Source organism: Mesoplodon bidens (genome assembly GCF_964165515.1).
Source record: "Mesoplodon bidens genome assembly, chromosome: 15".
In the NCBI taxonomy this organism is placed as follows: Eukaryota; Metazoa; Chordata; class Mammalia; order Artiodactyla; family Ziphiidae; genus Mesoplodon; species Mesoplodon bidens.
The window spans coordinates 23,491,551-23,504,622 of NC_138171.1; the positions used below are offsets into that span (position 1 = coordinate 23,491,551).

The 13,072-nt window shown below is 49.3% G+C and overlaps 1 protein-coding gene across 1 annotated transcript in view; it reads right to left on the reverse strand.

Moving 5' to 3' along the window:
* Positions 1-10,583, reverse strand: part of EPB41L1 (erythrocyte membrane protein band 4.1 like 1) — a 142,745-nt gene extending 132,162 nt beyond the window's left edge. Inside the window, exon 1 of the mRNA XM_081255771.1 lies at positions 9,550-10,583. The gene's annotated coding sequence lies outside the window, so the exon portion shown is untranslated. The remainder of the gene's footprint in view (positions 1-9,549) is intronic.
* Between the last annotated feature and the right edge of the window lie 2,489 nt (positions 10,584-13,072).

A 13,072-nucleotide genomic window follows, 5' to 3' on the forward strand; every position in this document is an offset into this window, starting at 1 on the left:
TTCTGAAAGGCAAAAGTTAACTCCCATCTCCTCACTCACCACCACCAGCACACACACACCCCAGCCCAGGGCCTCGAGGTGACAGTGCTGAAGGCTTACAGAGTGAGTCACGCAGAGCTGACCTGCCAGTCACTGGAGCATCAGGTGCTAAGCTTAGGTTAGAAGGGGGAAAAAGTAGGCCAAGTGTTCTCATCCCCAGGAGCACGGCCCAGTTGCAGCTCGGGCCCCGCCACCTACTCATCTCATCCCGAAATACTGTAAACATTTAGGGGACACTGTGCAAAGCCCGGGGGCAGAGGAGACGTGAGAAATCAGAGTGCATTCCCACCCTTCAGAGGGGATAGGACAGTAAGTACAAAATAATATATGCTGGGCTTCGCTGGTGGCGCAGTGGTTGAGAGTCCGCCTGCCGATGCAGGGGACACGGGTTCGTGCCCCGGTCTGGGAAGATCCCACATGCCGCGGAGCGGCTGGGCCCATGAGCCATGGCCGCTGGGCCTGTGCGTCCGGAGCCTGTGCTCCGCACCGGGAGAGGCCACAACAGTGAGAGGCCCGCGTACTGCAAAAAAAAATAATAATAATAATAATAATAATAATAATATATACTTATAAAGAGTGATGGGGATCCATGGTGATGAATTCCAAGGAGAGGAGTTCACAAAGAGTTGAGACCAGAGTGGAGTCTTAAAGGGTAAGTTGAACATGCAGAGGTAGAGGGGCACTCCAGGCTGCAGGAACGCACAGACAGAAGCGCTAAAGCTAAGATATATTTGCACACCATCTAGCAGGCAACAGGGAGGTATGGCGTGCACTATGGCTTTGAGAAAGACTGCCTGAGTTTGAATCCTGGCTCTTGTCCCTTCTCAGCTATTTGACCTTGGGCAAGTTACTTAACCCCTCCGGGAGAGATATCATTGTCTCCTATTATTTGCTCTCCCCCTTCCCAGTAAGGGTACACATTCTAGCCAGTTGCCATGTGACTCCAGAGGAAGGAGTACACTTCCCCAGACCAATGTCAGACTTGATCACATGACTTACTTTGGCCAGTGGAATTTGAGCTGGAGAGATATATGCCAGTTCTAGGCAGAAACTTGAAAAACCATTGCATGTTTTAGTCTAAAATCAAGCTCTTTAATCTCTGCCACTGGAATGGCATGACCTGGATGGGGGCTGTGCCTTCAGCCTGGACCTTAGAGTGAAAAGACACAGAAAGCAGAGCTGCAGCCAACACACAGCTGCCCCACAGCTATCTATGTGTAATCTGAGGGAGAAAACTTTGTTGTAAGCCACTGAGATTTGGGGGTTGTTTGTTATCACATAATTTAGCATAACCTAGTGATTTTAGTAGTACTTATCTCATAAAACTGTTGTGAAGATTAAATAAGATGACCTTGTGAAAAGTGTATAACCATTTCATCAGAAATTGCATTATAAAATGATCACACTGACCATACATATATGGACATTTGATATACAACAGAAATGACATTTGCAAAAGGCTCGCAAAGGATGGTGTCACAGGTCGAATAGTATCCCCCCAAAATTCATTTCTACCTAGAACCTCAGAATATGAGCTTGGGACTTCCCTGGTGGCACACTGGTTAAGAATCTGCCTGCCAATGCAGGGGACACGGGTTCGATTCCTGGTCCGGGAAGATCCCACATGCCTCGGAGCAGCTAAGCCCGAGCTCCACAACTACTGAAGCCTGCACTCTAGAGCCCGTACTCCACAACAAGAGAAGCCACCACAGTGAGAAGCCCGCTCACCACAACAAAGCGTAACCCCTGCTCACTGCAACTAGAGAAAGCCCGTGTGCAGCAACGAAGACCCAATGCAGCCAAAAAAGAAAAAAAAAAAAGAGTATGACCTTATTGGAAATAGGATCTTTACAGATGTAATTAGTCAAGGATCTCAAGATTAACTCATCCTGGGGCTTCCCTGGTGGCGCAGTGGTTGAGTCCGCCTGCCGATGCAGGGGACACGGGTTCGTGCCCCAGTCCGGGAAAATCCCACATGCCACGGAGCGGCTGGGCCCGTGAGCCATGGCCGCTGGGCCTGCGCGTCCAGAGCCTGTGCTCCGCAACGGGAGAGGCCGCGACAGTGAGAGGCCCGCGTATCGCAAAAAAAAAAGATTAACTCATCCTGGATTTAGATTGTGCCCTAAATCCAATGACTGCTATCCATATAAGAAAACACACAGAAACAAAAAGAAGGCAATGTGAAGATGGAGGCAGAGACTACTGTGATGTGTCTATAAGCCAAGGAACACCAAGGATTGCTGGCAAACACCTGAAGCTAGGAGAAAGGCATGGATATTTTCTCCCTCCCCCCATGAGGAACCAATTCTGTCCACACCTTGATTTTGGACTTCTGGCCTCTTGAACTGTGAGAGAATAAATTTCTGTTGTTTTAAGCCACCCAATTTGTGGTAATTTGTTATGACAGCCCTAGGAAATTAATACAGATGGATTATTTTTTATTTATTTTTTTTTTTTTGCGGTACGTGGGCCTCTCACTGTTGTGGCCTCTCCCGTTGCGGAGCACAGGCTCCGGATGCGCAGGCTCAGCGGCCATGGCTCACGGGCCCAGCTGCTCCGCGGCATATGGGATCCTCCCGGACCGGGGCACGAACCCGTATCCCCTGCATCGGCAGGCGGACTCTCAACCACTGCGCCACCAGGGAGGCCCAGATGGATTATTTTTAACTGATACTGAACAACTGGTTATTCATTTGGAAAAAAATAAAATTGGATTCCTATCTCATAGCATACATAATAATAACCTGTTGGATTAAAGACCTAAATTTGGAAAGGAAACCTTAAAATCTTTAGAAGTAACTAAAGAAAATTATATTTAGGACTTCAGGATACAGAAGAATTTCTTAAACAAGACATAAAAATCACAAATTGTATTACTCTGGGTTATCCATAGAAATAGAACCAGTAGCATATATATTCTATATATCTATGTCTATATCAATAGATAGATATAGAGATAGATTTATTATAAGGAATTGACTCATATGGTTATGAAACCATGCGACTCAGATGGGACTTGAACCCGTAGGCCAGGACTTGAACCCAGCCAGAACCCACCATCTTTTTTTATATATATAAGTTTATTTATTTTATTTATTTATTTTTGGTGTGCTGGGTCTTCGTCGCTGCGCACAGGCTTTCTCTAATTGCCATGAGCGGGGGCTATTCTTCACTGTGGTGCGCACGCTTCTCATTGTGGTGGCTTCTCTTGTTGCGGAGCACGGGCTCTAGGCACGTGGGCTTCAGTAGTTGCAGCATGTGGGCTCAGTAGTTGTGGCTCGCGGGCTTAGTTGCTCCACAGCATGTGGGATCTTCCTGGACCAGGGCTCAAACCCGTGTCCCCTGCATTGGCATATGGATTCTCAACCACTGCACCACCAGGGAAGCCCAACCTATCGTCTCTTAATTGAGATCACACACTTGGTCTCTGGACTTAATGAAGCTCAGGTTCTTTATGTCTCATCGCAGAAAGAATTCAGTGACAGACAAAGTGATAGGTAAGAAGTGGATTTTTTGTTTTGTTTTGGCTGATTTGGGTATTCGTTGCTGTGCATGGGCTTTCTCTAGTTGTGTCGTTGTGGTGCGCGGACTTATTTTGGTGGTTTCTCTTGTTGCGGAGCACGGGCTCTAGAGCGCAGGCTCAGTAGTTGTGACACACGGGCTTAGTTGCTCCGAGGCATGTGGGATATTCCTGGACCAGGAATCGAACCCGTGTCCCCTGCATTGGCAGGCGGATTCTTAACCACTGCGCCACCAGGGAAGTCCAAGAAGTGGATTTATTTAGAGAGAAACACACTCCACAGACAGAGTATGGGCCATCTCAGAAGACAAGAGGCCCCAAACTATATGGGTGGTTAGTTTTTATGGTCTGGGTAATTTCATAGGCTAATGAGTGGGAGGAGTATTCCAACTATTTCAGGGAAGGGGCGGAGATTTCAAGGAATTGGGCCACCGCCCATGTTTTGACCTTTTATGGTTAACCTCAGAACTGTCATGGTGCTAGTGGTGTGTCATTTAGTATGCTAATATATTACAATGAGCATATAATGAGGCTCAAGGTTTACTGGAAGTTGAATCTTCCACCATCTTGGACCTACTTGGTTCTAACCAGTTTTTGTCATGTCCTATGGCTATGACATTCTTTTATTTTTAAATTTTATTTATTTATTATTTTGTATTTTTTAATTTTATTTTTGGCTGTGTTGGGTGTTCCTTGCTGCGCGCAGGCTTTCTCTAGTTGCGGTGAGCGGGGGCTACTCTTCGTTGAGGTGAGTGGGCTTCTCATTGCGGTGGCTTTTGTTGCGGAGCACGGGCTCTAGGCACACAGGCTTCAGTAGTTGCAGCACATGGGCTCAGTAGTTGTAGCTCATGGGCTCTAGCGCGCAGGCTCAGTAGTTGTGGCGCATGGGCTTAATTGCTCCACAGCATGTGGGATCTTTGCGGACCAGGGCTCGAACCCGTGTCCCCTGCATTAGCAGGCAGATTCTTAACCACTGCGCCACCAAGGAAATCCCACCACCCTTACCTCTTAATTTTCTTCTCTCTTTTATTTCCTGACCCCCTTCCTGCTCTGTGCACGGTCCCCTCCCTCTGAGGGCAAAATATGGGATAAAACAAATCCAAATCAAACAGCTTCTAGATCTCATCACAAGAAGCCCTCAAAGTGGGGTGGAAACAAGAGGGGGAAGGAATCCTGGAGGCAGAGAAGAGGCTGCTTAGCGACTGCTGGTGAATCCACGGAGAGTACTGTGTCAGTTACCTACCTCCAACCCACGCCCAGCTCTTCCTTTTCCTCCACGGAGAGTACTGTGTCAGTTACCTACCTCCAACCCACGCCCAGCTCTTCCTTTTCCTGCCTGTGATCACAGAATATTGAAACATCAGAACTGCAAAAGTTCACTCTGCCTCCATAAGTTTGCATCTGGGAAAGTGACACAGGGGCACAGGAAAGGAAAGCAACTGGCTATTGTCACACAGCAAGTCAGTGGCTCAGCAGGAACTAGAGTCCTAGGCCTCCTGACCCCCGACCAGTGATTGCACTTTCACCTATACCACACGTGACCTTCCTTCCTGTGGTCACTAGTCCCTCCCCTTGATTCCTACCCACGAGGTTTGGGAGGACATCTAAGCATTCCCAATCTTCCCTCCCATCCCCCACCCCCCAAACCCCACCCCCGAGTGAGCGTAGGGTCCAGTGAAACAGGGGCAGAAGGGACAACCCACCTCAGAAGGGAGGGCCAGCCCTAAATCCTAGGGGCATATTTGGCAGTGGTGGGAATGGTGAAAGTGTCACTCTGGCCTGCAGGGGGACCAGTCTCCTCTTTGGAGAGCTCCATTAGAAGCAGCCTCTGTTTCAGCAGGCCATCCTGGCGGGACCCCTCCTCGCCCTTCCAGCCTAGCTGGCTGCCTGGAGGACCTACCACACTTGGCCAGCCGTGGACTTGCACAGAGGCCACCCAGGCGCAGGATGGTCCATGACTGCCGGGGGTGGGGGGCGGGGGGATGGGGTGAGGAGGAAGGGTTTCCAGCGGCTCCACTTTCAGTCCTGCTCCTCTCCTCCACAAAGGGCCACTGTCTGAGCACAGAGGGACCCTGGAGGGAGGCCTCCCAAGGTGCTCGGCAACAGGGCCGGGTTTCATCACGCTGGGCCTCCTGGCCAAGTAAACATCAGGGTAGGAACAGGCCCAGCAGTTTTTGCAGACAGGGTCCTGGCTCCGGGCTGGCTCAGTGGCATCCTCACCCAGGGCTTCCCTGAGACAATAAGGAAGGCCAAGGTCATTTACCCACTTTTCTCCAGAAATGGAGTCAGGATAAGGAGCTGGCTCTATCTTAGTCCACTTCCCATTGTTCAAGGAGCAGAGAACCATCCTATTCCTGTCTTAAGAAGTAGATGTTTTACAAGAAATTTTAAAATTAGTTCAGAGGGAAAAGAGAGCTCCGTGAGCTTGAGTAATCAGAGAAGACTTCCTAGAGGAAGTGTGATTTAGGTGTGATTCTGCTGCAGTGTGTAGGTGTAGGTAGAATCTCCACAAATAGACAGGAAGGAGAGAGGCATTTCAGACAGAGCACAGAACTGGCAAGTTGTTGTGTCTGGAAAGCAGCAGCATTTGGGGTAAATGAAGAGACCTATTTGGCTAGGGTAGAGAATTAACAGAGGAGAAGGTGGAAAATAAGGCTAGAAAGTTTGGTTAGGAACTAAACCTCAACTAGCTTTTAACAGCTATGTGGAGGAGTCCTTACCATTTCCAAGAAGAGTGGTGATGGGGTTCTAAAAGCAAAATTTTTGAAAGCTTAGTCTTAAGATCTTACAAAAGAGGCCTCAGGTTGAGCCTCAGTCCTCTGGGAGAAGTTGGGCTGGTTATGGCCTCTCTTGGGGCTTGGTTTCTTCATCTTTAAAATAAAATCGTTATACCAGAGAATCTTAAGGCCCTTTCCATCTTTAAAGTGCAAGGATTCTCTAATGGGGCAACATGGACTATAGAAAATGAAGGGAGGAGAGGCCGTGGCCACACCCTGGACGCCTCTGGGCGGCATTTCTGCAATGATTCATCTGCTTAGAGCTGTCACTGCCACCACCACCGCTGCCAGGCACTATGCTAAGTAGTTCCTTTTTTTAAAAACTTCATTTTTGTGAACAGAAAATGCATGTACATACTGCAAATTTTAAGTCATAAAAAGATATATGTATGGTAAAAATAAATTTCCCTCCTTCCCCTCTTTCCAGCCACCGATTTCTTGTCCCACTGTATCCTGAGTATGCTTTCACAGGTAATCCATGCATTTTTAAAGATTCTATAGATTCTTTTTCTTTATGCAAATGGGAGCATACTAGACACACCGTTCTGTACCTTGCTTGAAAATTCTGGAGATCTTTTCATATGAGTCTATAAAGAGCTGCCTCATTCTTCGTACGGCAGGACCATGATTTATTAAACCAGTCCCCTATGGATAGATATTTAGGGAGTTTCTTTTCTATCATAAACAATGCATCCATGAATATCCTGAACATACATCATCCAGAATATGCTGGAATAGGTCTACAGGATACATTCCTAGAATTGAACTTATGTGCTAACTTCTTTATATGACTTAATACTCTCAAAAAGAGTTTAAAGTGATCGTAATTATACTGATTATGCAAATGAGGCACAAAAAGATGCATTAACTTGCACAAGTCACACAGCTCTTACATAGTAGAGTTGAGATTCCAATGTGGACAGTCTGACACCAGAGCTAACACACTCAATCACTCCACTAGTGGTTCTGAAACTTTAGTACACATCAACACCACTGGGAAGGCTTGTTAAAACATAGAGTACTGGGCTTCCCTGGTGGCGCAGTGGTTGAGAATATGCCTGCTAATGCAGGGGACACGGGTTCGAGCCCTGGTCTGGGAAGATCCCACATGCCGCGGAGCAACTAGGCCCGTGAGCCACAACTACTGAGCCTGCGCGTCTGGAGCCTGTGCTCCGCAACAACAGAGGCTGCGATAGTGAGAGGCCCGCGCACTGCAATGAAGAGTGGCCCCCGCTTGCCACAATTAGAGAAAGCCCTTGCACAGAAACGAAGACCCAACACAGCCAAAAATAAATAAATAAATTTATAAAAAAAAAAAAAAAAAAAAAAAAACATAGAGTACTAATAGTTTCTGATTCAGCTCATCTATGGTAGAGCCCAAGAATTTGCATTTCTAACAAATTCTTAGGTGATCACTCTTTGAGACCCACTGCACTATAATAGCTCTTCCACCTTCAGTTGTTCACATTGTCCAGAAAGAAAGCAATTGGTACTCAGTAACTGGCCTTGATAGGACCAGAGTTGAGAGGCACAGACAAGGATTCCTGGAGCCCATCTATCTAAGCTCTTTGAAGGCCCTGCACAGTGCCTGGCACATAGTATTCAATAAATACTTGTTGGGCTTCCCTGGTGGCGCAGTGGTTGAGAGTCCGCCTGCCGATGCAGGGGACACGGGTTCGTGCCCTGGTCCGGGAAGATCCCATATGCCGCAGAGCGGCTGGGCCCGTGAGCCGTGGCCCCTGAGCCTGCGCATCCGGAGCCTGTGCCCCGCAACGGGAGAGGCCACAACAGTGAGAGGCCCGCGTACCGCAAAAATAAATAAATAAATACTTGTTGAATGAATGAATAAGTAAATGAGGTATAAGTACTCCATGCAACTTGTTTCTGTCTCTTTTCCCAGCCCCCTGAGAGCCCCTGCCCTGGGGAAGCTCCACTGCCCACACTGGCTGAGATCCAGCTTCATGTTGTGAGAGCCTGCTATGGACTGAATGTTTGTGTTCCTCCCCACCCCAAATTCATATGTTGAAGCCCTAACCCCCGATGTGATGATATTTGGAGGTGGGACCTTAGGGAGGTAATTAGGTTTGGAGGAGGTTTTGCAGGTGGGGCCCCCACAATGGGATTAGGGTCCTTATAAGAAGAGGAAGAGATCAGAGCTCCCTCTCTTTCTCCACCATGTGAGGACACGGTGAGAAGGTGGCTATCCGCTGGCCAGGAAAAGGGCCTCATCAGGAACCGAATCCACCTGCACCTTGATCTTGAACTCTCCAACCTCCAGAACTTTGAGAAACAAATGTGTGTTGTTTAAGGACTCAGTCTGGGACTTCCCTGGTGCCGCAGTGGTTAAGAACCCGCCTGCCAATGCAGGAGACACAGGTTTGAGCCCTGGTCCGGGAAGATCCCACATGCCACGGAGCAACTAAGCCCGTGCGCCACAACTACTGAAGCCTGTGCTCCTAGAGCCCGTGCTCTGCAACTAGAGAAGCCACCGCAATGAGAATCCCACGCACCGCAACGAAGAGCAGCCCCTGCTCGCCATAACTAGAAAAAGCCCGCACACAGCAAAGACCCAATGCAGCCAAAAATAAATAAGTAAATAATAGTTAAAAAAAAAAAAAGAACTCAGTCTATGGCATTTTATTATAGCAGCCCTTGGGAGCAGAGCTGTTTATTTCCTCCCATTCCTCCCTTGGCTTATAATGAAATCAATGAAGCTGCTAGACCTCTGTTATTAAGGAAAAGCCAGCATCTTAGAATGCTAGAGCTCTATCGAGATAAGCTAGTCCAGTGCTCTGGTTTATTATTGTTAATAGCAAGAGCTATAATTCATAGCACACCCATGCACTTGACAGGCTTTTTTTTTTTCACTTCCCTCTAATCTAATGCCCTGTATTTCCTTTCCCCTTATTCTAGTACACAGCCTCTTCTTCCATTCCATGCAGTTGATGTGGCCAGTACAAACACACACTATGGGAAAGATTTAAATTCGGGAATTTGTGAGGAGACCTGAGCTCTGTGGGAGGGCCCTGCTGCATGAGCAGCAAGGCACTGACAGAAACAACCCACAAACAGGAAGAAACAAGGTTTCCAGGGTCACGCATTGTGGCAGCCACACACCAGCCCACCTCCGCCAGGCGCCGACTCTGTTACACAATTATATCCCTGAGCTCAGGGCCCTGAGGAGCCCAACAGCTCCTCCCAGCTGCTCCCTACCTGGCCTTGAATCCTGCTCCTGCTGCCTCCCTCTCCCACGCGCCTCCATCCTGGGTTCCCTTTCCTGTTGGCGGCCTTGTTATGGACCCCCCCAAGGCCAGACTTCTAGCTGAAAATGTCTAGGCCCCAGGCCCCTGGACAAGTAACACTTCAGAAGCCATTTGTTGGGCAGCTGGAGAGAAGGAGGTCATCAGGGAGAGAATTTCAGGGGCCAAGTCAGATTCAGTTGGTCAGCTGTGCTTCAGGCAGCAATCTGACTCAACTGACATTATCGAATGTAGAGGAGGCGACCGTCAGGCAGGTGTAGCCAGACACGGACGCTGTCCATCGAGCTGCGTCAGGCAGAGGTGGTCAGGAAGGGACAGTCAGGCGGACTCCGTCCTTCAGAACCCGGTGCCTGAGATCCAGTTAGACTCGGACGGGGCAGCCAGAACCAGCCAGCCACAGCCTCAGCCACCGCAGTCTGGCAGATGCGGTCGGTCCACCCATCAGGTGGGCTGATCCCACCTGTCAGATGGCCAGTCAGGCGGGCCCCACCAGGCACAGAGGCTGTGCAGTCAGGGTAGCCAGCCAGCTTGTCAGCCAGCCAGTCAGGGGACTCGGGCAGACGTGCGGGCCCGGCCGTAGTCAGAATCGGCTGCTCAGGCTGTCTGCTTAGCCCACACAGCAGAGTTGGGGTCAAAACGTTGGCACAGAGGTATCCGTGAACTGGTCATTCCGTCACAGAGGGCCTCTGTCAGTCAGATACAGCTTGTCGAGCACCGATGGAGTCTGGTCAGTCAGAAGCAGATCGACTCAGTCAGACACGCCCCATCAGGCCCAGATGCCATCAGCCAGATAGGGCAGTCAGTCAGTCAGTCAGTCAACTGTGGTCAGGCAGACAGATCTCGCGGTCTTGGTCCACCAGGCATCCATGAAATCTGTGTTCAGTCCGACACAGCCAGACAGACACGGATTATCAGGCAGTGATGGCAGTCTGTGGTCACTGAGACACAGTCGGCCAGTCAGAGGCAGTCTGTCAGGCACTGATGGAATCAGAGCGGCCGCGGAGGCCACAAAAGCCAGGGACTGAGGCCCGGGACCTCCTTCTGGGCGGAGCCTTGTTAGGGGGCGGGGCCCATTGGGGGCGGGGCCTCGTTCTTGCACAGGACCTCCCGTCCACTCCCCTCCCGGCAGCCTTCGGACGTTGCCATGGCAGCTTCGGATTCGGCCGGAGTCGCTCCTTCCCAGCCCCCGGGGTCCCCGACCCCCGACCCCCGCGCCTGCGGAGTGGAGGTCCTGGCGGTGTAGTGGAGGGGCGGCGGGGGTGGGCAGGCTGCCCTCCGCACGGCGGCAGAGTCTGCGGCTCGCGCTTTTGTCATCCCCTTGTACAGATGAGGCTGATTGGGAGACCAGGAACGACGCACGTCAAGCTACACAGTGGCAGAGACCCAGAACCTCTGGATCCCCTACTCCTCTCCAGAACCCTGAGCTCTCCTTTAGGAGGAATCAGATTTCCCCAGGCATAGGGTGCGTATCGAGAAGAGAGAACAGCCCATGCAAAGAGGCTTTTAGGGTTCTTTGGGCTTACTAATGACTAGGGCGAACACTCGCCTTGTACCAAGCTCTGTAGTAACAGCTTCGTGTACAGTAATTCACTTGGGCCTCACAATTTTCCTTTGAGGGAAATAATGATTTCCTTTTTACGTATGGGAAACTGAAGCACCAGAAGGGTTGGTAACTTGACCAGGGTCAGCGGGCTGTGGGGTGAGCCAGGATTGGAAGCCCGGCAGCCTAACTCCTGACATTCGCTCCTGGGCCCTCAACACACCCTCTGGCCCTTTCCTTGTGACCTCCGAGGGCAGAGCATGAGTCCCCTTCAGCAGGCCTCCCTGGTCTGTTACAGAATGCCCAACCCTGTGCATGAGGCTCCTGTTTGAGTCTCTGCTTTTAGGACTGAGAATAAGGAGCTATCAAAACCAGGAACCTGGCCCAACCAGGGGACAAACTATGGGTCTGTCTCACAGAGTTCAGAGACGGGAAAGCCTGTGAGATGAAAGAAGCCAGGGCCAAGAGGCCACTGAAAGCTGTTGGTGGGGAACCCTATGAGCATGGCCCCTCAGGGGTTCAAGCTGAAAGATCTTTGAACAAATTCCAGCAATGTGAGTCAGGAGTTAGAAACACATCATGGATCATAAACACAAATGCCTACAAGGTCCAAAAAGGTAATGAAAGTCATGAAAACAAGTCAAGTGACTAGATTGGCAAACTCTCCCCATCTAAAGGGGGCACTGCCTCTTGACTCCTGTCCATCATGTTCTCAGACACCTGTTTTCTCTAGCCTTCTAACAACTGGATGATGTTGGTAAGTCAATTAACATTGAGTCTCGGTTTTTCCATCTGTATAATGGGAAGGAATATTTGGCTTTATCTCACAGGGTGAAATATTATGGCAATTAAACATGTTTTTGTATGTAGAAAATATTTTGTGAGCTGTAACTTACTCTGTAAAGCGGAGGGGGTATGAAGAGGAGGTTGACTGAATATGTGTTGTACATCTGCTACATGGTCTACAGGTTCTGACAGCATTCCTCTAGGCAGGGCTTAGCATTCCTCTTGTAGAGAAGATGAGAATGCCCTTCAAGAAGTATGCTGGGGCTTCCTTGGTGGCGCAGTGGTTAAGAATCCGCCTGCCAATGCAGGGGACACGGGTTCAAGCCCTGGTCTGGGAAGATCCCACATGCCGCAGAGCAACTAAGCCCACGACCCACAACTACTGAGCCCGCGTGCCACAACAACTGAAGCCCGCGCACCTAGAGCCTGTGCTCTGCAATAAGAGAAGCCACCGCAATGAGAAGCCCGTGCACCACAACCAAGAATAGCCCCTGCTCGGTGCAACAAGAGAAGCCACTGCAATGAGAAGCCCGCGCACGGCAACCAAGAGTAGCCCCCGCTCGCCACAACTAGAGAAAGCCTGCGCACAGCAACAAAGACATAATGCAGCCAAAAATAAAAATAAATAAAATAAATACATTTATTAAAAAAAAAAAAAGAAGTTGGCTGACTTACCCAAGGTCACAAGTTTGTGTATGATGGAGCCAGATTTAGAACTTAGGTCTTTCTGACTTCTAAGGCCAGTCTCTTACAACAGTTGTTCTGCAAGGTGTTGCTTGGTCCCACCAGTTGCACTGAGATGATTTCAGGTGAAACCCAAATGAACAGTTTAAAAATAGTTACATAATTTTTGTTATTTTCAATTTTAGAGGAAGCTTATTGATACTATGGAAGTCCTAAATTTCACACAGCCAGACTGTAGTAGGTTGAATAATGGCCTCCCAAAGATATAGAGACCTAATCCCTGGAACTGTAGATATTAATTTATTTGGGAAGAGAATCTTCACAGATGTGATTAAGGATGCTGAGTTGAGGAGATCATCCAGGATTATCCAAGTGGGCACGAAATGCCATCACAAATATCCTTGTAAGAGGGAGGCAGAAAGAGAGGCAGACAGACACACAGAACAGCAGGAGACAATTCAACCTC